This window comes from Delphinus delphis, chromosome 11 (assembly GCF_949987515.2).
Source record: "Delphinus delphis chromosome 11, mDelDel1.2, whole genome shotgun sequence".
Lineage (NCBI taxonomy): Eukaryota > Metazoa > Chordata > Mammalia > Artiodactyla > Delphinidae > Delphinus > Delphinus delphis.
In genome coordinates this window covers 32,778,721-32,800,466 of record NC_082693.1, presented here as the reverse complement: position 1 = coordinate 32,800,466, position 21,746 = coordinate 32,778,721, and the positions used below count along the sequence as shown (strand labels likewise).

General features: G+C 39.5%; 1 pseudogene; it reads right to left on the bottom strand.

The window, feature by feature from the left end:
- Nucleotides 1-1,857: 1,857 nt before the first annotated feature.
- LOC132434277 (N-acetyl-D-glucosamine kinase pseudogene) lies at nt 1,858-13,426 on the bottom strand (annotated as a pseudogene).
- Nucleotides 13,427-21,746: the final 8,320 nt, after the last annotated feature.

Here is a 21,746-nt window from a genome sequence, read left to right as displayed (position 1 = left end):
TCCATTATTCTAAGACTTTTAGTAATTTCTCATTAACCTTGACTACATTTTCTCTGATATACTGTTATGAAATCAAGAGGGAGGTTCATTCCTCTGAGGAAGGAGTCGTGGCCACATTAACTGGGCTCAGGGGCACGGTGATCCTACATGTGTCATTGTCATCAAACACAGTGGCATGTGAACACGAGGAGGCCAGAGCAGAAGAGACTGAAGACCCTGCTCCTGGGTGCCCATGAGGTGGCCCCCTTTGGGGATTGCTCAGATATAGCTGGAGGACACTTAGGAAGGATTAATCTCCAAACCATAAGGCCAGGTGAGAAAGGGTTGAGAGAAGCTTCCTTAGTAATTCAGGTTATGACTGAGGGTATCACAATGCATTTTATTTAACAGCATTCATTTTTTACTTTGGATTGTGAGCAATCAGAAAGCATCATTCATGTTCAGCCATCTTTGTGTCTCCAGTGTCTAGAGAGTATATATACTGAAGCATGTTCAAACTGGGTAGCTGAGGAGTGGTAAATGAAGTTACAAATGTGTGGTCAAGGTTTAGGGAAAACAACACGGAATGTTGGAATATCCAGGGCTCATAGCGCTGGGGAACTATTATCACTTCTAAGCCCAAAGGGGCAGAGCAGGGAGGTAGAGGTTGCCAGAAACCAAAGAGCATCTCCCACTGGGCAAATCCAGCTAAAGACCAGAGAGCACAGAGCCCACTGATAGAGTCCTTAAAGACAGACGCCCAGAGATGAAACCGGGGCGAGGAAGGTGGTGGAGGCCGAACTGGAGGGACAAGTGGGATATACCCAGCACAAGGCATCATTAGACACAGGTGTTTTTGAGAAGATGAGCCCTGAGCTAACCATTATGTATGTTTATATCTGTTATCATGAATTTTAGGTAAGTTTTCATTTTGATATATTTCGAACTAGAAAAGTTACAAGAATAGCACGAGGAACTCCTGTATACCCTTAATTCTTTTCCATTTTGCCTCATTTGCCTTATCATTTCCCCCCACCCCACCCCTCTCTCCTGTGGTTCTGAGGTTTCCCTCAACCATTTGAGAGTAAGTTGGATACATTATGTCTCCTTTACCCTCAATACTTCAGTGTGTGTTACCTAGACATAAGGACATTCTCTTACATAACCATCGTACAATAATTTAAATCAAGAAATGTAACAATGATACAATTCTATTCTATTGTTTTAAATACAGCCCATATTCAAATTTTATCAATCACCCCAATAATGTCCTTTATAGCTTTTTTTTTCCTGCTTCAAGCTCTAATCCACGCTCATACATTGTGTTAAATTGTCTTGTTTCTTTAGTCTCTTTGAATCTGGAATATTTCGTCAGCTTCTTGTAGTTCTTTTTGATCTTGACTTATTTTTTTTTTGCTATTACTGTTACATTTAGGTTAAATCTATGCTTTTGAATCCATGTCATCATAGAGTTGAGTTTATAGGATGCCCCTCCCTCCTTTCCTTCCTTCCTTCTTTCCTTGAAAAGCTGGATGTTATTTAACCTATTGCACTGATGTGAAAACCAAGGCCCAGAGAGGGCAAGTAACTTGGTGTAGTTTGTAAGTGTAAAGTTGGTCCTGGAATCTAGAGCTTCATGAATCCACAAACCTGTGTTCTTAACCATCATGTTATAAGGTACATAGTCAAGTAATTTGGAAAGGACTATTTTAGACAAAGTTATAAAATTACATTGATTTCTTCACTGTAAGACTTGTTGGAGATTTTATTATGCAAATGAACATTGGGAATTTCCAAGAGGGGAAGAGTATGCAGCATTTCTTAAATTTGTACTCACAGAAGCCGTTCCCCCACCTCCTAACCCTCGGAATACTTCTCCTATGCAGTGCTGTTTATAAACATTGGGCTGGAAGGTGGAGCATCTGTGGCTTGAAGAGGGTGGAAGTACAGAGCTGTGGTTGAAAAAGGAAGGTTGAAGACTGTTAACGGGAGGATGGCCGAGGAAGTTGGAGTTTCCATGCATGAAGTCTGGCCTGGGTGCTCTAAGCCGCCATCTTCGGGTTGTCCCCTCAGCCTCTTTTTCGCTTTGCTACAGCTGCCTACACCCCTGCTACCCCTGCTACTGCAGCTAACACAGCCTTCAGGAAAGTTTTAAACTTGTGTTTAGAATGCTGACTCACAGTCAATCTAAAAGAATAGATTCAAATCTTTCAGATTTGAAAGATGAGAAGAGTTCTGGTGATGGGTTGCACAGCAATGTGAATGTACCTGGCGCTACTAAACTGTTCACTTAAACATGGTTAAGATGTTAAATTGTATGGCACATGTATTATACCACACACACCATAAAGGCTGTAGTGATTGACATACTTCTCATCCCAGAATCCAGTTTGGGCAGACGGTCCCTCCTACCTCAGGGTTACCACCCTATTTATTGACAACACAATGCTTCTCAATAAAATGCCATAAAACCAGCAGAGGGGAAAACTGCCACCAGTGGAGAAAAGACAAAAATTCCAAGGACAAGCTTTGCTCTCAAAAATTACTTTTAAAGGGGAAGTTCTATTTGTATTTTAATTTACATTGTATTAATGTACAATTTAATTTGTTTTAATGAATTTCTTAAGATGTCAGTTGATGAGCAAAACATCTTTGAAGTATTCTCAATCCTGTTCAGATATTACTTGTGATGTAACCATGTTTATCATAATTTCAAAGAACAGTAAAAACATTTTATATAAGGAAAAATATCAACAAAGATGTAATTTTATTCAGAGCATTTTGAGAGTCTCTTTTTACTCCCAAGTCTAAAACATCTATAATTTATCCTTCTTTCTTCCCCTCCTACCCCCATCACCAACTCCCACTGCCCTAATGCAGTTTTATAAATGTGCTCATAGACACAGTTGTAGTCTCAAAGGAGTGGAGCTGTTCATCTATTTTGGCACTTGGTCCTCCTGTGTATGTCAGATCAGTACAAAGAGTGACTAAATTAACAGCAATATTAGGATAACAGAAAAATCCAAGTCGACATTCTGTTAAAAAAAATCATTGTGTGACACAAATGAAGACATGGGAAGGTCTGAATTTGCATCTTTGAATGACATGTATGGTAAAAATTCTCTGCTTTATAAAACATATTATAGAGCAGTATCGTATTTTTTATACTTAATAATTCTTGAACAGCAGAAAGTCCATTGTGTAGCAAAGACCAAACCAATACAGTCAAGACTTTAGAAAGAACTTCCTTCCATCAACACAGAAGCAGATGGAGCCAGGTAGCGGAAATAATGGGAGTCTCTTAGTGTCTGAATCGGTGTGACAACACCGAGGCATATTTATAACCTCACGTTGCTCCTTCTGTGGCTGGATGAAAATGTAATAACAGGACACCAACTGCACATTCCAGGTTCAAGGGGGAAAACCCCACAATATAATAAAATAAGAAGTAAATCATATGTTTTGGAACTAGCCATAAAGGAGGCAGGTGCTCTGACAATAATGCTGATATATCCAGGGAGGCATCAGGGATCTTGTAGGCTGGTTCTTCCTCAGATTAGCACTGCCTAATTAAGAATAACTGAATTATGGGCACTGCTGGTGAGGCTTGTATCATTTGTCTTGTTGATAGCAACTCCAAAACACCCACACTTGAATTAATTTGCTGGTAGTTATCATTGAAAGAGAAGTAAAATGGTTCAGCAGGCTAATCAGAAGGGCTGGAGAAGTGGAACGGAAAGCCATGCTGTCAGTTGCATACCGCAGCCCAGCTACGTCATGGAATATGTCATTGAGCCGTCAGTTGACACCTCTGCCTCAATTTCTTCGTGATGAAGCTGGAAAACACAGTGGCTCAGACCTACAGAGACTTCTGCTCATCTCAACAACACCACTGAACACCAGTGTCAATTTTATTGGCTTCAAATTCCACTTTGATCCTGTAGAAGCAAAAAGTGACATTTTACCCTGCTTCCAACATGATTAGGCACCTCATATATGACAGTCAGAGAAAACATGTAATGCTCTGACATAAACCAAAAATAATGAGGTCACCTTGACTGGGTTTGGCCCCTGCATAGCAAAACCTTGAATATTTCCTGTAAACCATTTTATACTTGATATTTGCCATGTTGGTGTCTGAAGATACGTCATGAGTTTTTGAATATGATAATCATGTGAGAAAGCTACTGTTTTTCCTTCATGGACAGACTAATGTAAACTCGGTAACCTGGGCAATTTTGCAGCTTTTAAATTTAAATACTTTGGCCAGCCAATTCTTCTGAAGTCTGACTCTCTTGCCCTCTTAGAAAATAAATGTTTGCTTTCCTTTTCTAAATGCTTCTTTCTCTGTCTTCCTTTGACAATCATCTCAAAAGCCTTTGTGCAAAACTAATGGTTTCTTATTATTTATCCAACCAGATGCAAATTCCTTTGGCTGAGATGTCCTGGCTATTGAAATCTGACCTTGAACTCTTTCTGTAAATTTCTGTCCCATTGTTCCCTCACACAAATCCCATTGCAGCCAGGAGGAGCATGATGCCTGGATTGCCACCTCTGAACCTTGGCCCATGCTACCTCTTCTTCTTGCAAAATCCTCCCAACATCGCTTTATCAATGCAAATTATATCCATCTCGTGGGGCACAGCTTAGGTCCTATATTGTCCGTGAAACTGACTGGGTGGCTCACAGTATTGTCCTCTCAAATCATAGTCTGTGCTACGCACTCAGCATTTAACCCTTTGTCCCTATGTGAAGTGTTTTGCATTAACGTTTAAGTCTGAGAACCGCATCCCTCTAGATAGACTGTAAACTTCAATCCACAAGAAAATGCAGGTCTACTATTTAACAGAGGGATTGGAAACTGAGTACCGTATCGTTCTCTGCTTTTTACACAATTATAACTACAATACATGGAAAACATTGGAGTACAAGCCGCCTTTAATAATTCTATGCCAAATACTACTTTCCAACCTCCTAACAACACCTTGGACAAATCCTATACCTTTCTGGTCAGTTTCTGTTATTAAAATAATCTAGTCCAGTTAAAAACTTCAATTTCATATCTGATCCAAAACTCTCCCCCAGTGCTGTTCAGACTTGTTACTCTTCCTCTGTCTTCTTTCTAGAGCTTGGGGAAGGGATGGCAGGGAAGGAAAGCACCCCTTGTCTTCTTTGGGTGATTACAATCTGCTCCTTGTTGCTTTTCTGGTAATGCTGATGGCAGATAACTCCTTGCAGAGTGCAGGTGCCGGCTTTCTGACGGGGTCCCCACTGCAAAGTCCCCTCTTATGGGATCTTTGGGTCCAGATCAGCCTCTTCCCTTGACCTCCTTTTACTGCCACACCACTTTCCTGGCAAATGGCTCCCTTGGGTGTTGTTCTGGTTGGATAATTCCAGCGCAAGCACTTTCACACAGCCACACAGAAAAGTCATGTTATTCATATGATGTAGCCCAAGTGCTGACTCCACTTGTGCTTTCTGTGTCCTGCTTCTTCCCTGTTCCCCTTCTTCTGCTCATGCCAGCCTGGGCGCAGATATGCAAGACTACTTTCTCAGCAGATACAAAGTGGGGAAAAACGACAGTGTTCTGACTTGTACACACCCACATTTTTTACATCTGTTCTTTCGCACACTCCTGATCAACCCTGGGCTTACATAACAAGATACCAATTTTGTGAAGCTCCTTTTCTAATAGCAGTTCTTGGTCAAAATTATCCTTGATCAAAATTGTAAAATGAATAGCTGTTTCATTTCTAAATGAGGTAGTTCTAATGAAAGCCTAAGATGTCCTCAGGCATCCTATTATATTACATTATATTATATTCACAGGGGTCTTTGTTTCACTGAAAAAGAGACTATTTCAACAGGTTATTTTTCAGTCCTGAAAATTTAAAAAATTTGTGATATATGAATTTTATTTTATTAGAGACAGTTTGGGACTCTGCCTAAATTTCAGACACGCTCCAGACAATACCATTATATTTTATAGTCACCCATTCTCCCTATAATTTTTCAGCTTAATTTGCATTTCTAATTAAGTTTTTGTGTGTATTCTACCCCATCATCAGTGTAATCTTTTCCAGATTTTTACTTTGGGGTCACTATATGCTTCTTTTGTGCATTCTAATTTTATATTCTCTATCTGGTATTTCCAATAGCTGAAGTTCTTGAGGGCCTAATCTCTTATCTCAGCTAATTTTTCCTCATGGCTGGTGTGTTTTGTAATTTTGGATTGTGATTATCATGTTTGCCTGAACTTTATATGTTAATTTACTGTTTTGGGGTTTCCCAAACCAATTAGAGGCTGAATTTTAATCCCAAATGCAGATTCATAACCTGTAGTTATGAATCTCAGAGGTTATTATTATTATTTTTTTTTTTGCGGTACGCGGGCCTCTCACTGTTGTGGCCTCTCCCGTTGCAGAGCACAGGTTCTGGACGTGCAGGCTCAGCGGCCATGGCTCACGGGCCTAGCCTATCCGCGGTATGTGGGATCTTCCCGGACCGGGGGGTGAACCCGTGTCCCCTGCATCGGCAGGCGGACTCTCAACCACTGTGCCACCAGGGAAGCCCCTCAGAGGTTATTTTTATTTTTGAACACCCTAAGTCTGTGCCAAGACAGACAAATCTCTTTGTGTTTCCTCTTTGCTGATAGGCAGACAGCATTTTTCTAGCCTTCTTTTTCAGTGTGTGTGAGCACTGGGACTTCAACTCCAAATCCCTATCTTTTGCAAGTTCAAGGTCTTGTTTTCTGTCTCGAGGTTGCCCTTAAAACCCAAGCATTTAGAAAATGGGAAGTGTCAATTGCTTTAAAGCCAACTGCACTTTCAGTGTCAGCCTACAACTATGGTTACAACTTGCTTTTTAGACTTGGCCCTTGGGAATTTTCCATACCTTTTTTTTTTTTTTTAATGAATTCAGCTATGCGTTGGAAAGAATGGCTATTATATTTGATCCAGTTTTTCTAAGTATCTTATAGAAAAGAATTTGAAAATATCTAGCCTGCTCTTCCTTTAAATTTTCAATCCTACCTACTTGCATTTCAGAATTTTTTCCATATCTTGTTCTGAAGCAATGTAATAATATTTATTGAATGCCTTTTATATGCCAAGTGTTTTATATTTGTGATCCCATTTTCTTGTCATCTTTACTGTAATTCTGATCATATCGTATAAATAAGACCCTATCTGTTACTTTCTGTGTCCACCCCTTGTGTATATCCTGCATAGTGCTATGATATTGACTTGTAATAAGAAATACATATTTGGTCTTCACCCAGTTGAGATCCTAAAACTCTTGGAATTTCCTAAGTGATGAGAGCTATTACGGTGTTTCTTGTTATGTTAATTAGGTGACTTTTGGACCCCACCTAATTGGGGGCGCTGGTTGCCAGGAGAATAAGCCAGGTGATTAGAGGGTCGGAACTTACAGTCCTACAATCTGACCTCCTGGGACGGTAGAGAGTCTGGAGGTTGAATTCATCACCAATGGCCAATGATTTCGTCAAGCATTCCTATGTAATGCGCCTCCATAAAAACCCAAAAGGACAGGTTGGTGAACTCGTGGAGATTCAGAAAGAGTGGCGTGCCTAGAAAGGGCGTGGAAGCTCTGGGCCCTTTCCCCATACTTTGCCCTATGCATCTCCTATTTGGCTCTTCCTGAGTTATACCTTTTTATAATAAGCTGTTAATATAGCGAGTAAAATGTTTCTCTGAGTTCTGTGAGCCACTCTAGCAAATTAATCAAACCCAATTTGATTCACTGGAACCTCCAATCCATAGCCAGTGACAGCAATGGTGATAGACACATAGGTAATATGTACCTATTTTCAGATAAGGACCTGAGACCAGGGAAGTGAAGTGACTTGTCCAAGTTTATAGAGGTAGTCAGGGATTGAGTTGTAATAAAAGATCAGATGCCCAAATCCATCCCCACTGCCACTGGGACGCTATTTATTTCATTAGTTTCTGGGAAGCCAAGGTGACTAGCTAAATTATGAAAGTGGTTTGATTAAATGATAACTGAAATAAATTTTCACATCATTAATTTCAAATTACATTTAATTTTAATGCTGTTAGATGATTTATATTGTACAGAATTAAAGAAATTTCATAGAATCAGCACAACAGAGTAAAACTTCCAGGCCCTATTGATTATACATTGTGCCAATTTTTGTACCATCTCTGAAAAGTAGGTAACATTTATTTTGGAAGGTATTTTGAGTTCTTACCTCATGCAAGAGAAATATTAAAAACCATTGTGCTTTATTTCTTCCCTCCCCTACTTTTCTTAGTCCCTGATATAAAGGAGAAGATTGGCAAACTATTGTTTTTACTGAGTCCATTATAAAAATCAGTTTATTATTATTTCTAAAAAACCCATGAAAATTAGCAAGTTGAAAATGTCTTATTCTTAAAATTCTCTAAAATAGATAAAAGTGCCTTGCTTTGACTAATCTATTACAGTTTTCTGTGATAGATTTAAGACGAGGTATTTAAACTGGAGAACATTTTCTGCAGTAGAGGCTAAACTATCAAATTGGTGATCAAAGTCAAGTGAATATCACAAAGAATATCCATACCTGGAGAAAGTATGCAGCAAAGATTAGATTCTCAGAATAGATGAGTAGATACTGTATGCTGAGTAGAAAGGCTATTTTGGGTCTTTTTAGGCTATATCAGTCTGTAGCAAATTGTAGGTCACCACTGCTGCGGTTCATTCTCAGATGGAATTTGAAATAAATGAATACATGTGCTCTCTGAGTATAAAGTTTCTGACTTATAGTGCCTTTTTCAGTTCTGTGCTATGAAAAAAGTGATTCCCATTGTCTGAAAGAGTAGTTTTCTGTAGGGTCTGGAAAACGTTCTTATACTGTTAATGGCAAATTTAAAAATGTTGTCTACAGGGTTCTATATTGTACAGCTGGAGTCCATTTTACAGGAAGCATGGAGTCTTGATTATTGGATGGGTTTTCATGGTGGCATGCACAGAGAACAGCTTTTCAGTCTTTAGAGTCAGAGTGTGTTTGCTTATGTTAGGTCATAAATCAATGCTATTTTAATTGCAAAAAAATGAAATACCAAATATTTTGGCAATATAATTAAAAAAAAAATACACAAGGAGTTGTAAAAGCTAACATTTAGGGGAAAGAATCTTTCCAAAATAGGACAGTTTTGAGTGACAGTATGATTTTAACATGCCTTACTAATTACCATGCAACTCTTTAGGTCAAGCACGATATTAGATTGAAGGCAGGGACATCTCTTCTTCATTTTTTATCATCTCCGCTCCTTCTACACCTGGTCAGTCGTGGGTGAAGGTCTTTGGAGACATCCACCTAAATGATCACGGATGAGCCTCCGCTCGAACATTTGTCAACACAATTACCCCCACCACACCAGTCAGCCCATTCTGGTTTTGACGGCTTAGGCGGAAACTTTTTCTTCTCTTGAGTGAACATGTGCTCTCCTCTAACTGGAACTGAGCAGAACCCTGCAGTGCCCCTTACCCCAAGAACAAAGACCTCTCTATGTCCCCTGCCTCTCATTTGTAGAAAAGCTGAAGTCTCCCAGGCCTCCCAGAATCACAAGAGAGCAGGCTCAAGCAGTTAATGGTTAGGACAATGGAGTCACAGACTCAGTGTCTGATGCAAGAATGGGATTAACACTATTGCTCATAATAATCTATATCTCTGTTGGTGTAAGAATAATTGTAGTTTGCTCTGCCCATGTATATAAGCAGGCAACTAAAACTGTCAGCAAAGAGATGCTACAGACCCATGTCGACATTTTTCACTCTAAGAATTTGATGCTCTCTCTCAGCAGGGAGCAGTTACAGCAGATGGGCCTTTGCCCCTAGTCTCATAGAAATGGAATGATGTCTGACAGTGGGGATTTGTAAGTGGCTTTTTTGCCCCTTTTCTGTTTGTTCGTCTCTGTTTTCCTCAGACCTTAATCATAAAAATGAGATCACTAGGTAACATTTAACCTAACTCCTGCCTTGCCTAACCTGTTGACTCCTTTCCTGGATTAAAAGGAGTAGGAATGAAGAATTAAGTAGTTAAAGAATGACTGACTCTCTACCCCCAGTATAGCAAATTTGCAGGCAGACCACAGGGGCCAGAGGACAGCCAGTTGCAGGTGGACCAGGTGGGCAAGACAGCATCCAAAGGAATCAGGAAAAGTCAGTGGGTCTGCACACAACGGAAAAATGACAATCTAATCTCTTACCTTAATGATTAACTGAGATTGTTTCCGCCTTTTCCTTTAAAATATCGCCATGGCTGAGCAGAATCTTTGGAGCTGGTCTTTGGCCAAGAGTCCACCTCCTCCTCAGATTGCTGGCTTTTATGAATAAAGCAACTTTCCTTTCTACCGACACTTGCCCCTCGATTGTCTGCTTTTGAGTGGTGAGCAGCCGAACCTGAGTTCAGTAACATAACTTCCTCATGCCGTGTCTGTCCTCTGAGGCCTCAGAGAACAAGTCTGACCCTTCTTCCATGTCAAAATCCCTTTAGACATTTGAAGGCAAATACAGTGACACAAAATTTGAATTATGGTGAGGCAAGTATCACACCATAAATTCAGATTCTGACTTCTTCCTTTCAGGATTTTGAAGAGGTTTCTTCTATGGGTTACCTTCTCACTCATTTAAATCATATTAACCTTGTAGTCACCTAAAATCCCTGTGCCTTTCTCTCATGCTCTTAAACATTTCCACCCATCCTTGAGTAGTTAGACTTTGAAACTTGCATTTATCCCTCTTAAATTTCTTGTTGTATTTAGCTTATCATTTTGGCTTACCAGAATCTTCATGGATTCTTCTTATATTATCTAATGATCCCCTAACACTCTTTTAGTCTCATCTCTCAACACCCCCACCATCATATACCCTGCTCCATACATACAATCAGAAATATAATTCTTGGAACAGGTCATGCTTTATCTCAATTTGAGTGAATTGAGACATTCTGTTGCACACACTATTTTGTGATACTTTGCACATACTTTTGCACACACTGTTTTGTGATTGCACGTACTGTTTTGTTGCACATACTGTTTTGTGATACTTCTCCTTTTCTCCTCTGCTAACTTTTATTCTTCAAGGCTTGACTGAGACATCACTTTTTTTAGGACTTTGTTTATTACTGGGTGACGTGGCCCACTTCTGAGCTCCTATAGTACTCTGTATTTATGTTAATCCTAGCACTTATCAAACTACATTATAATGGTCATACCCTTGACTTCTTTTCCTCACTAACCTGTAAGATCCTGAATGCAGGAATATATATTTTTTCACCATTGTATATTCAGTGCCTAGTACAATGCATGACATATAGTAGGCTTTTACTATGTATTTCTTGATTCAACTAGCCTCACCAAAGTAATAAGAAGCATATGTATACAACCAAGGAAGTTGCCTATGATGTGCCTCATTAAACCTTGCTCCCTCAATCCATAATCTGTGTTTTAGACTCTGGTCATTCAACCAGTTATGAATCCACCACACAGAGTCACTTCCAGCACAGGTCTTATCCCACGTCTAACAAGGTCATCACCAAATATACTGAAACTCTATCAAATGCCATTCTGAAATTCAGTGATATTATGCAAATGGACTTCACCTGACCTATCAGTCCTAGAAATGAAACATTTGTGTCGATCTTGAACTATAATGGTATTTAATTCTTATGCTCAGTTTTCTGTTGATCTTTCCCTGTATTGTTTATAGAATACTTTAATCTCATCTCAGTTTTCTGTAGATTTTATTTGTATTTTCAAAACATCTTTAATAAATTTAGAATACCTGATTTTTTTAACAAATATTAAGTATGTTTATGTTATCACTGATCTTTGTTTTTTAACTCTACCTTACAACCCCCTTTCTTTTTTTTTTTCTCTTTTTTTTTTTTTTTTTTTTACAACCCCCTTTCTTAAAATGAAACTTAAGTTTTATTTATAGTTTAAAGGAGTCTAGAGAAAGGGAATTAACCTTGATGAAGTACATGTATGCCAGATACTTCCCCCTTGAATTATTGCTTATTCCTCAGAAAATACTGCAAAGTAGATTTTATTAAACCTGTTTTATATAAGAGGGAAGTAGGACATGAAGCAAGGAAGGGACAGAGTTGACACTGGAATTCAGTTAGGTTTGATTCTAAAACAGAGAACCTCTGTGAGACTCTGATGAAAGCCATAGCCCGCTTCCCAGTAAATGTACGTAGGTCACGTATCTGTTGGTGTTCTCTGTTATAAGCTACAGAAATGAATCCGATTTTGAAATAGAAAGGAGACTTTATGTTTTTAAGACATTGGTAGCTCACAGAACCTCTGGGAGAGCTGTAGAATCGGGAATGAGACTAGGCAACCAGGAAGAAATGTCCAAACCCACCCTTACAGAAGTGTCTGGTGAGGGATCCGTTGCTATACTTCTGTGAAGCACTAGAAGATGCAGTTTGCACTGCTATTTCTGGAATTTAGTGTTGTTGAAGCCACTGCTGCCACCCCATTTTTTTTTTTGGAAGTGGGTAAAATGTGTTTATTTTCTTCTATTTGTGTGTATGTATGTGTTTAAGGAAAAGGAGAAAAAACCTCCTCCCTTCCAGGACCCAGTGTCTACTGGGCTTGGAGGCGGGTGGAGCCAGGGCCAAGCACCCCTATTAGAAGTTGTAGAGTAGAAGGTGATGGCGTTAACTCTGTAGTCCATGAGAAGGGGGTGCTGCGTGTGTCTGAACCCTAGGCTTCCCTGCCCAGTGAAGAAAAGTGCCACAGCTTCATCAGGGTGAAGGTAGAGAAGCAGTTCTGAGCCAGGATCTCTGCCTTGGGTCAGTGCCAAAAGGAAGTCTTCCTTCAGAAGCTCCCAGCTCTTCCATAAGGAGCCCACACACAGGATGAGAAGGCCAGTCTCCTGTTGGAACAAGACCTGGTCAATCCCAGGTAATATTGCCATGGTATGTCTTCCCAGCATCCACGCGGCCTTCCTGAAGGTATAACAAGAAAGGAGTGGGACTTCCCTGGTGGCGCAGTGGATAGGACCCCGTGCTCCCAATGCAGGGAGTCCAGGTTCGATCCCTGATCAGGGAACTACATCCCACATGCATGCTGCAACTAAGAGTTCGCATGCCACAACTAAGGAGCCCGCCTGCTGCAACTAAGGGGTCCACGTGCTGCAACTAAGGAGCCGGAGAGCCACACCTAAGGAGACTGTGAGCCTCAACTTAGGAGCCCACCTGCTGCAACTAAGACCCGGTGCAACGAAATAAATTAAAAAATGACAACAACAGCAACAAAACACTAATGTGTCTTAAAAAAAAAAAAAAACAAGAAAGGGGAGCTACCTGCTGAGCACCTCCTGCAATTTTAACAGCAAAATCCAGTAAACCTGCATTTATCAAATATAGGTGAGTGAGGATTCCTAGCTGATCTGACACCTGGATATAGTTGAACATGGCGGGCAGTGTCATGAGGAGCTAGGCTGTGCATCGTCAGACACAAACACCCCACTAACTTGGTCCTGCAGCAACAAGCATCAGTACTTGTTGACATTACAAACGTGGACGCATAGCAACCATCATCTGCACCTTGTTGACACTGCTAATAGGGCCTGCCTCCTGGGTCTGCAAGCTGAGCAGCTGCACAGGGTGCCATGTTCAGAAGGGCTCACACTTGGTTTAATGCTCTATTATCACCGCCTTGGATTGCTGAATCATTTTTGCACACTGGTCTCCACATTTTCACTTTGCACTAGGCCCTGTGAATTACGTAGCTGGTCCTGACTGCCCACATGGTCCTGTAGCAACCACCACCAGCCCTGCATGGACACCATGAACATGGACCTCGAACTACCCCCACTGCCATTCCACTGCCACTGCAAACATGTTCTGCTGCCACTGGGATCACCAACATGCCAACACCACAGATACAGTCCTGCAACAACCCCACTCCTACACTGAGAGAGAAACCCATGAAACACAAACTTTGTGTGAATATTTTAAGGTTCTTGGATTTCTAAAGCCGCCTTTGTGGTCCCAGCTTAAGACTCTAGCTCTAAAGCCCATTTCCAGGACTAGAGCAAGAAAGTTTTTTTTTCCAGTTTTATTGAGATATAATTGACATACAGCACTATATAAGTTTAAGGTGTACAGCATAAAGATCTGACTTACATCATGAAATAATTACCACAATAAGTCTAGTGAACATCCATCATCTCATATAGATACAATATTAAAGAAATAGCAAAAAAATATACTTTTTCCTTGTGATGAGAACTCTTCAGATTTACTCTCAACAACTTTCATTATAATATTGTGAGTGTTAATTGTCTTTATTATGTTGTACATTACATTTGTACCTTTTGACTACCTTCATCTAATTCCCCCTCATATGGTAGTTCTATTTTTAATTTTTTGAGGAAACTCTATACTGTTTTCCATAGCAACTGTACCAATTTACATTCCCACTAACAGTGCATTAGGGCTCCCTTTTCTCCACATCCTTGCAAACACTTGTTATTTGTTGTCTTTTTGATAATAGCCATCTGACAGGTGTGAGGTGATACTTCATTGTGATTTTGATTTGCATTTTCCTGATAATGAGTGATGGTGAGAATATTTTCATGTGTTTGCTGGCCAGCTGTATGTCTTCTCTGGAAAAATGTCTATTCAGGTCCTCTGATCATTTTTTAATTGAGTTGTTTGCTTTTTTGATGTTGTATATTTTGGATAGTAATCCCTTGTCAGATATATCATTTGCAAATGTCTTCTCCCATTCAGTAGGCAGTTTTTTGGTTTTGTTGATTATTTCCTTCTCTGTGCAATAGCTTTTTAGTGTGATGTAGTTCCACTTGTTTATTTTTGCTTTTGTTTCCCTTGCCTTAGGAGAGATCCAAAAAAAAAAATATTGCTAAGACTGACATCAAAGAGTATGTTGCCTAGAAGAGCATACTCTTCTAGGATTTTTATGGTTTCAGTCTTACATGTAAGTCTTTAATCCACTTTGAGTTTATTTTTGTATATGCTGTGAGAAAGTGGTCCAGTTAGATTCTTTTGAATGTAGTTGTCCAGTTTCCCAATACTGTTTATTGAAGAGGCTATCTTTTCTTCAGTGTATATTCTTGCTCCTTTGTCATAGATTAATTGCTCGTATAAATGTGGGTTTGCTTCTTGGTTCAATTGATCTATGTGTCTGTTTTTGTGCCAGTAGCATACTATTTTGATTACTGTAGCTTTGTAGTATAGTTTGAAATCAGGGAGTGTAATACCTTCTGTTCCATACTGCTTTTTTAAGATTGTTTTGGCTATTCGAAGTCTTTTGTGTTTCCATACAAATTTAAGAATTATTTGTTCTAGACCTGTGAAAAATGCCATTGGTATTTTGATAGGGATTGCACTGAATCTGTGGATTGCCTTGGGTAGAATGGGCACTTTAACAATGTTAATTCTTCCAATCCATGTGCACAGTATGTCTTTCCATTTGTTTGTGTCACCTTCAATTTCTTTCATCAGCGTCTATAGTTTTCCATACAAAGGTCTTTTACCTCCTTAGATTTATTCCCAGATATTTTATTCTTTTTGATGTGATTGTGAATTGGATTGTTAATTTCTCTTTCAGGTAGTTGGTTGTTAGTGTATAGGAATGCAACAGATTTCTGCATGTTAATTTTGTGTTCTGCAACTTTACCAAATTCATTGATGAGTTCTAGTAATTTTTTGGTGGCATCTTTAGGATTTTCTTTGCATAGTATCATGCCATCTGCAAACAGTGACAGTTTTACTTCTTCCTTTCCAATTTGGATTCCTTTTATTTCTTTTTGTTGTCTGATTGTTGTGGCCAGGACTTCCAATACTATGTTGAATAAAAGTGATGAGAGTGGGCATCCTTGTCTTGTTCCTGATCTTAGAGAAAATGCTTTCAGCTTTTCACCATTGATTATGATGTCAGCTGTGGGCTTGTCATATGTGGCTTTTATTATGTTGAGGTATGTTCCTTCTATACCCATTTTGTTGAGGTTTTTATTGTAAATAGATGTTGAATTTTGTCAAGAGCTTTTTCTGTATTGATGGAGATGATCTTATGATTTTTATTCTTTAATTTGTTAATGTGGTGCATCACATTGATTGATTTGTGGATATTGAACCATCCTTGGATCCCTGGGAAAAGTCCCACTTGATCATGATGTATGATCCTTTTAACGTATTGTTGAATTTGGTTTGCTAATATTTTGTTGAGAATTTTTGTATCTATTTTCATCAGTGTTATTGGCATGTGATATTTTTGGTTATGACATCTTTGTCTAATTTGTTATCAGGGTGATGCTGGCCTTGTAAAATGAGTTTGGAAGCATTCTTTCCTCTGCAGTTGTTCAGAATCATTTGAGAAGGACAGGTGTTAACTCTTCCCTAAATGTTTGGTAGAATTCACCTGTTTGACCATCTTGGTTCCAGACTTTTGTTTTTTAGGAGTTTTTTTTTTTTTAATTACTGATTCAATTTTATTACTGGTAATTGGTCTGTTTATATTTTCTGTTTTTTCCTTGTTCAGTCTTGGGAGATTGTACATTTCTAGGAATTTGTCCATTTTTTTCTAGGTTGTCCATTTTATTGGTATATAATTCTTCATAGTAATCTCTCTCTCTCTTTTTTTTTTTTTTGCGGTACGTGGGCCTCTCACTGTTGTGGTCTCTCCCGTTGCAGAGTACAGGCTCCGGACACGCAGGCTCAGCGGCCATGGCTCACGGGCCCAGCCGCTCCATGGCATGTGGGATCTTCCCAGACTGGGGCACGAACCCGTGTCCCCTGCATCAGCAGGCGGACTCTCAACCACTGCGCCACCAGGAAAGCCCCATAATAATCTCTTAATGATCCTCAGTATTTCTGAGGTGTCAGATGTAACTTTTTTTAATTTCAGATTTTATTTATTTGAGCTCCCTCTCTTTTTTTTCTTGATGAGTTTGGCTAAAGGTTTACCAATTTTGTTTATCTTTTTGAAGAACCAGCTCTAAGTTTCATTGATCTTTTCTTTTGTTGTTGTTGTTGTTTTTAGTCTCTATTTTATTTATTTCTTCTCTGATCTTTATGGTTTCTTTTCTTCTAACTTTGAGTTTTGTGTGTTCCTTTTCTAGTTTCTTTAGGTGTAAGGTTAGGTTGTTTATTTGAGATTTTTCCTGTTTCTGAGATAGGCTTGTATAGCTATAAGCTTTCCTCTTAGAACTGCTTTTGCCTTATCCCATAGATTTTGGATCATTAGGTTTTAATTTTTATTCATCTCCAGGTATTTTTTTGTTCCTCTTTAATTTCTTCAGTGACCCATTGGTTATTAGTAACATATTGTTTAGCCTCAATGTGTTTGTAGGTTTTGCATTTTTTTTCTTGTACTTGATTTCTACTCTCATAGTATTATGGTCAGCAACGATGCTTGATATGATTTCAATTTTCTTAAACTTACTAAAACCTGTTTTGTGGTCTCGCATGTGGTCTCTCCTGGAAAATGTTCCATGTACACTTGAAAATAATGTGTATTGTGCTGCTTTTGGCTGGAATGTTCTCTATATAATCTATTAAATCTATCTGATCTTATGTATTGTTTAAGGACAGTGTTTCCTTACTGATTATCTGTCTGGATGATCTGTCCATTGATGTAAGTAGGGTGTTAAAGTCCCTTACTACTACCATGTTACTGTCAATTTCTCCCTTTATGTCTGTTAATATTTGCTTTCTGTATTTAGGTACTCCTATGTTGGGTGCATATATATTTTGAATTGTTATATTTTCTTGGATTGATGCCTTGATCATTATGTAATATCCTTCATTATATGTTGTTAAAGTCTTTGTTTTAAAGTTTATTTTGTCTGATATAAGTATTGCTACCTTGGCTTTCTTTTTATTTCCATTTGCATGGAATATATTTTTCCATTCCTTTGCTTTCAGATATGTGTGTCTTTAGATCTGAAATTAGCCTCTTGTAGACAGCATATATATGGGTCTTGTCTTTGTGTGCATTCATCCACTCTATGTCTTTTTGTTTTTTAATTTATTTATTTTTGGCTGCGTTGGGTCTTTGTTGCTGTGTGCTGGCTCTCTCTAGTTGCAGTGATCAGGGGCTACTGTTCGTTGCAGTGTGCAGGCTTCTCATTGTGGTGGCTTCTCTTGTTGCAGAGCATGGACTCTAGGTGCACAGGCTTCAGTAGTTGTGGCACGTGGGCTCCGTAGTTGTGGCTCGTGGGCTCAAGAACAGAGGCTCAGTAGTTGTGGCACATGGGTTTAGTTGTTCCGTGGCATGTGGGATCGTCCCGGACCAGGGCTCGAACCCGTGTCTCCCATGTTGGCAGGCGGATTCTTAACCACTGTGCCAACAGGGAAGCCCCACTCTATGTCTTTTGATTGGAGTATTTAGTCTACTTACCTTTAAAGTAATTATTGATAGGTATGTACTCATTTGCCATTTTGTTAATTGGTTTTGTGGTTCTTTTTTGTTCCTGTCTTCTTCTTCTTTTGCTCTCTTCCCTTGTGACTTGATGACTGCCTTTTGTGTTATGTTTGGATTCCTTTCTCTTTTTTTGTGTGTGTGTATCTATTATAGATTTTTGGTTTGTGGTTTCCATGAAGTTTATATATAGCAATCTATAGGTACATACACATGATTGTTTTAGGTTGCTGATCTCTTAAGTTCAAATGCAGTTTAACAGTTCTGCAGTGTTATTCCCCCTCTCCATGTTTATTGTTTGTGATATCATATTTTATATCCTTTTCTTTTGTACATCCTTTTCCTTATTGTGGATATAGGTGATTTCACTACTTTTGTCTTAACCTTCCTATTAGCTTTATAAGTGGTTGATCTACTACCTTTACTGTATATTTGCCTTTACCAATGAGAATTTTCCTTTTGTGCTTTTCATATTTCTAGTTTTGGCCTTTTCTTTTCCACTTCGAGTACTTTTACCTTATTTCTTGTTTAGCTGGTTTAATGGTGCTGAACTCTTTTAACTTTTATCTCTCTATCAAATCTCAATGAAAGCCTTGCTGTGCAGAGTATGCTTGGTTGTTGGCTTTTTTTTTTCTTTTATTCCCTTTCATCACTTTGTATCATGCCACTCCCTGCAGAGTTTCTGCTGAAAATCAGCAGATAGCCTCATGGGAATTCCCTTGCACATAACTTGTTGATTTTCCCTTGTGGCTTTTAGTATTCTCTCTTTATCTTTAATTTTTGCCATTTTAATTACAGTGTGTCTTGGTATGGTCCTCTTTGGGTTGATTCTGTTTGGGACTCTTTGTACTTCCCTGGGCATGGCCAGGGTCCTGGGTATCCACTACGAGTGGTGCCAGCCTGCTGGTGGGTAATTTGGGTCTTGACTTGATTGTCTGTGAGGTGTGGTGGTCCAGGGGCTGGTGTTGGCGTGTTGGCGGGGGGGGCTAATCTGATGGCTAGCTATGGGGGCCCCTGAGGGTCCTGGGGCAAGTGCAGGCTCATTGGTGGATGGGGCTAGGTCCTGGGCCCTCTGGTGGGCTGGGCCGGTTCCCAGGTTGGCTGGGTGCTCAGGGGGTCTTATGACAGTTGGCCTGCTGGTGGGTAGGGACCTGGCCTAGGGCATCCCAGGGCTGATGCTGACTGGCTATAGGGTGGGGCCAGGTCCCAGCACTAATAAGCTAGAGGGAGGATTACCAGTACCAGTGTCTTTGTGGTGGGATAAGCTTCCAAAAATGGCTGCTGCCAGGGTCTATATCCCCAGGATGAGTTTCAATTGCATTTGCCTCTCTAGGAGGCTCTCCAAGATTATCAGGTGGGTCTGACCCAGGCCCCTTTCAGTTTACTGCTTCTGCCCTGGGTCTCAGAGTGTGTGAGATTTTGTGTGTGCCCTTTAAGAGTGGAGTCTCCATTTCCCACAGCCCTCTGGCTCTCTTGAAAGTAAGCCCCACTGGCTTTCAAAAACAAATGTTCTGGGAGTCTATCTTTCTGATGCAGGACCCCTGGCCTTGGGAGCCAATGTGGGGCTCAGACCCCTTGCTCCTTGGGGAGAAACTTTGTAACTATAATTATCCTCCCATTTGTGGGTTGCCTATCTGGGTGTGGGTCTTGACTGTATTGCATCTCTGCCCCATCTGCCTGTCCTGTTGTTGTTCTTAGCTGTAGGTCTTTTCTGCTAGTTTTCAGGTCACTTTCATGGATAATTGCTCTGTAAATAACTGCAGTTGTGGTTTGCCTGTGGAATGAGGTGAACTCAGGGTTTTCCTACTCCATCATCTTGACCACTCCTCTCTCTAGAGGAAAAAAGATTTTGCTCACATGTGGATAAGGGATACTGTGAATTCTTGATCTTGAGCTGAGTGACTGTAAACCTAGAAAATAATTAAATGGTTATCATAGTAGAGCATATACTGTCTGTAGAATTGTGAAATACTGAAATATATTTTGTAAGTGAATTGAAGCCAGGAGCTTAGAGAATGGTTAGGAGTGGAGATCTGAGAGTCATCAACATAGATGCAGAAGCTGAGTTAATTAATTCAACAAATATACATTCAGTACCTACACATGCTGGGTGTTCTTTTAGGCATAGGCATAAAATTTTGAGAATTAACCCATGTTACTACATTTAGAGTTTATATCTAGGCACTAGAGCCTTAGGGAGAACAGGTAGACTGAGTAGAGGAGATACTCTGATACTAATAATTAAAAGGATATGCTTATTCATGTAAATACAACTTTTAAGTTTTCTAGGAATTTAATTGTAAATCTGTCATTGACAACTGAAATCTGTAACTGCAATTCAAAAAGAGCAATGTCGTATCTAAACATTTTGTGGGACATTAAAAAAATGGCATTTAAATTTATACATGAACTAAAAAATGAAACAAGTCCTATCATAATTTGACAGGCATAATCACTTATCCTGTAATGCAGACAGTAACCTAATAGCAAGATGCTAATAGTTCCTTGGTGCAGGTGTTGCTAATTAGCTATTGGATTAAGCTGAATCCTCTTCTTCTACCTGTGCATAATGTTTGTGCAGAATGCAAATGTGAGGTGTAAGCTGAAATGTTTTAAGTGCCAACCATGGCTCATGGATTGACCTTGAAACAATGAGAATTTTGAATTGGGCAATAACCATAGCTGAATTGTAGCTTAGAGCTTAGTCAGATTCCTGGTTCTCCTGATGAGGAGGTTTGCCCTCAAATAGGAAGTTTAGTTAATTTGGGCTCTTGGTCAAGTGACTAGGTGAGAAGACAGAAGTCATTTCTTATTCTTTTCCTATCCATTTCTAGTAGTTGGATTGTTCTAGGAGAAATGGTAGCAATTACTAACACGATTAGGGATCATTTATTTGCTTATTCAGCAAATATTTATTGAGTGCCTACCGTGTTCCTGCACTCAGCATATGGTAGGAGTAATATAAGTATTTGTTGAATGAAAAATAATCACTTGAGAGTTTAAAAAGCCTTCCATAAATAATTTGCAAACTTTGGATTTACCTTAGTGAGGAAATTATTTCTATTTGTGTGATTGAAGTACGGAAGAGTTACTGAAATAGATTATTTTATTCTCCTACAGTTTTTCAGCCTCTTTTCAGTTGAGAGGGAGAAAATACTAGTTCTGGCTAATGAGATATGAGTTTACTTCTGGGCTGAGACTGTAGGAAGCCCAGTGATCAAGGAGGGAGGCTGTTTTCTGGATGATGAAGAAGATGGTGGAACTCTGTGGAGCATAAGCCCTTGCTGATTCCTGCAGGCTGTGTCACATGAGTAAGAAACAAACTCTTGCTGTATTAAGAGAATCTGA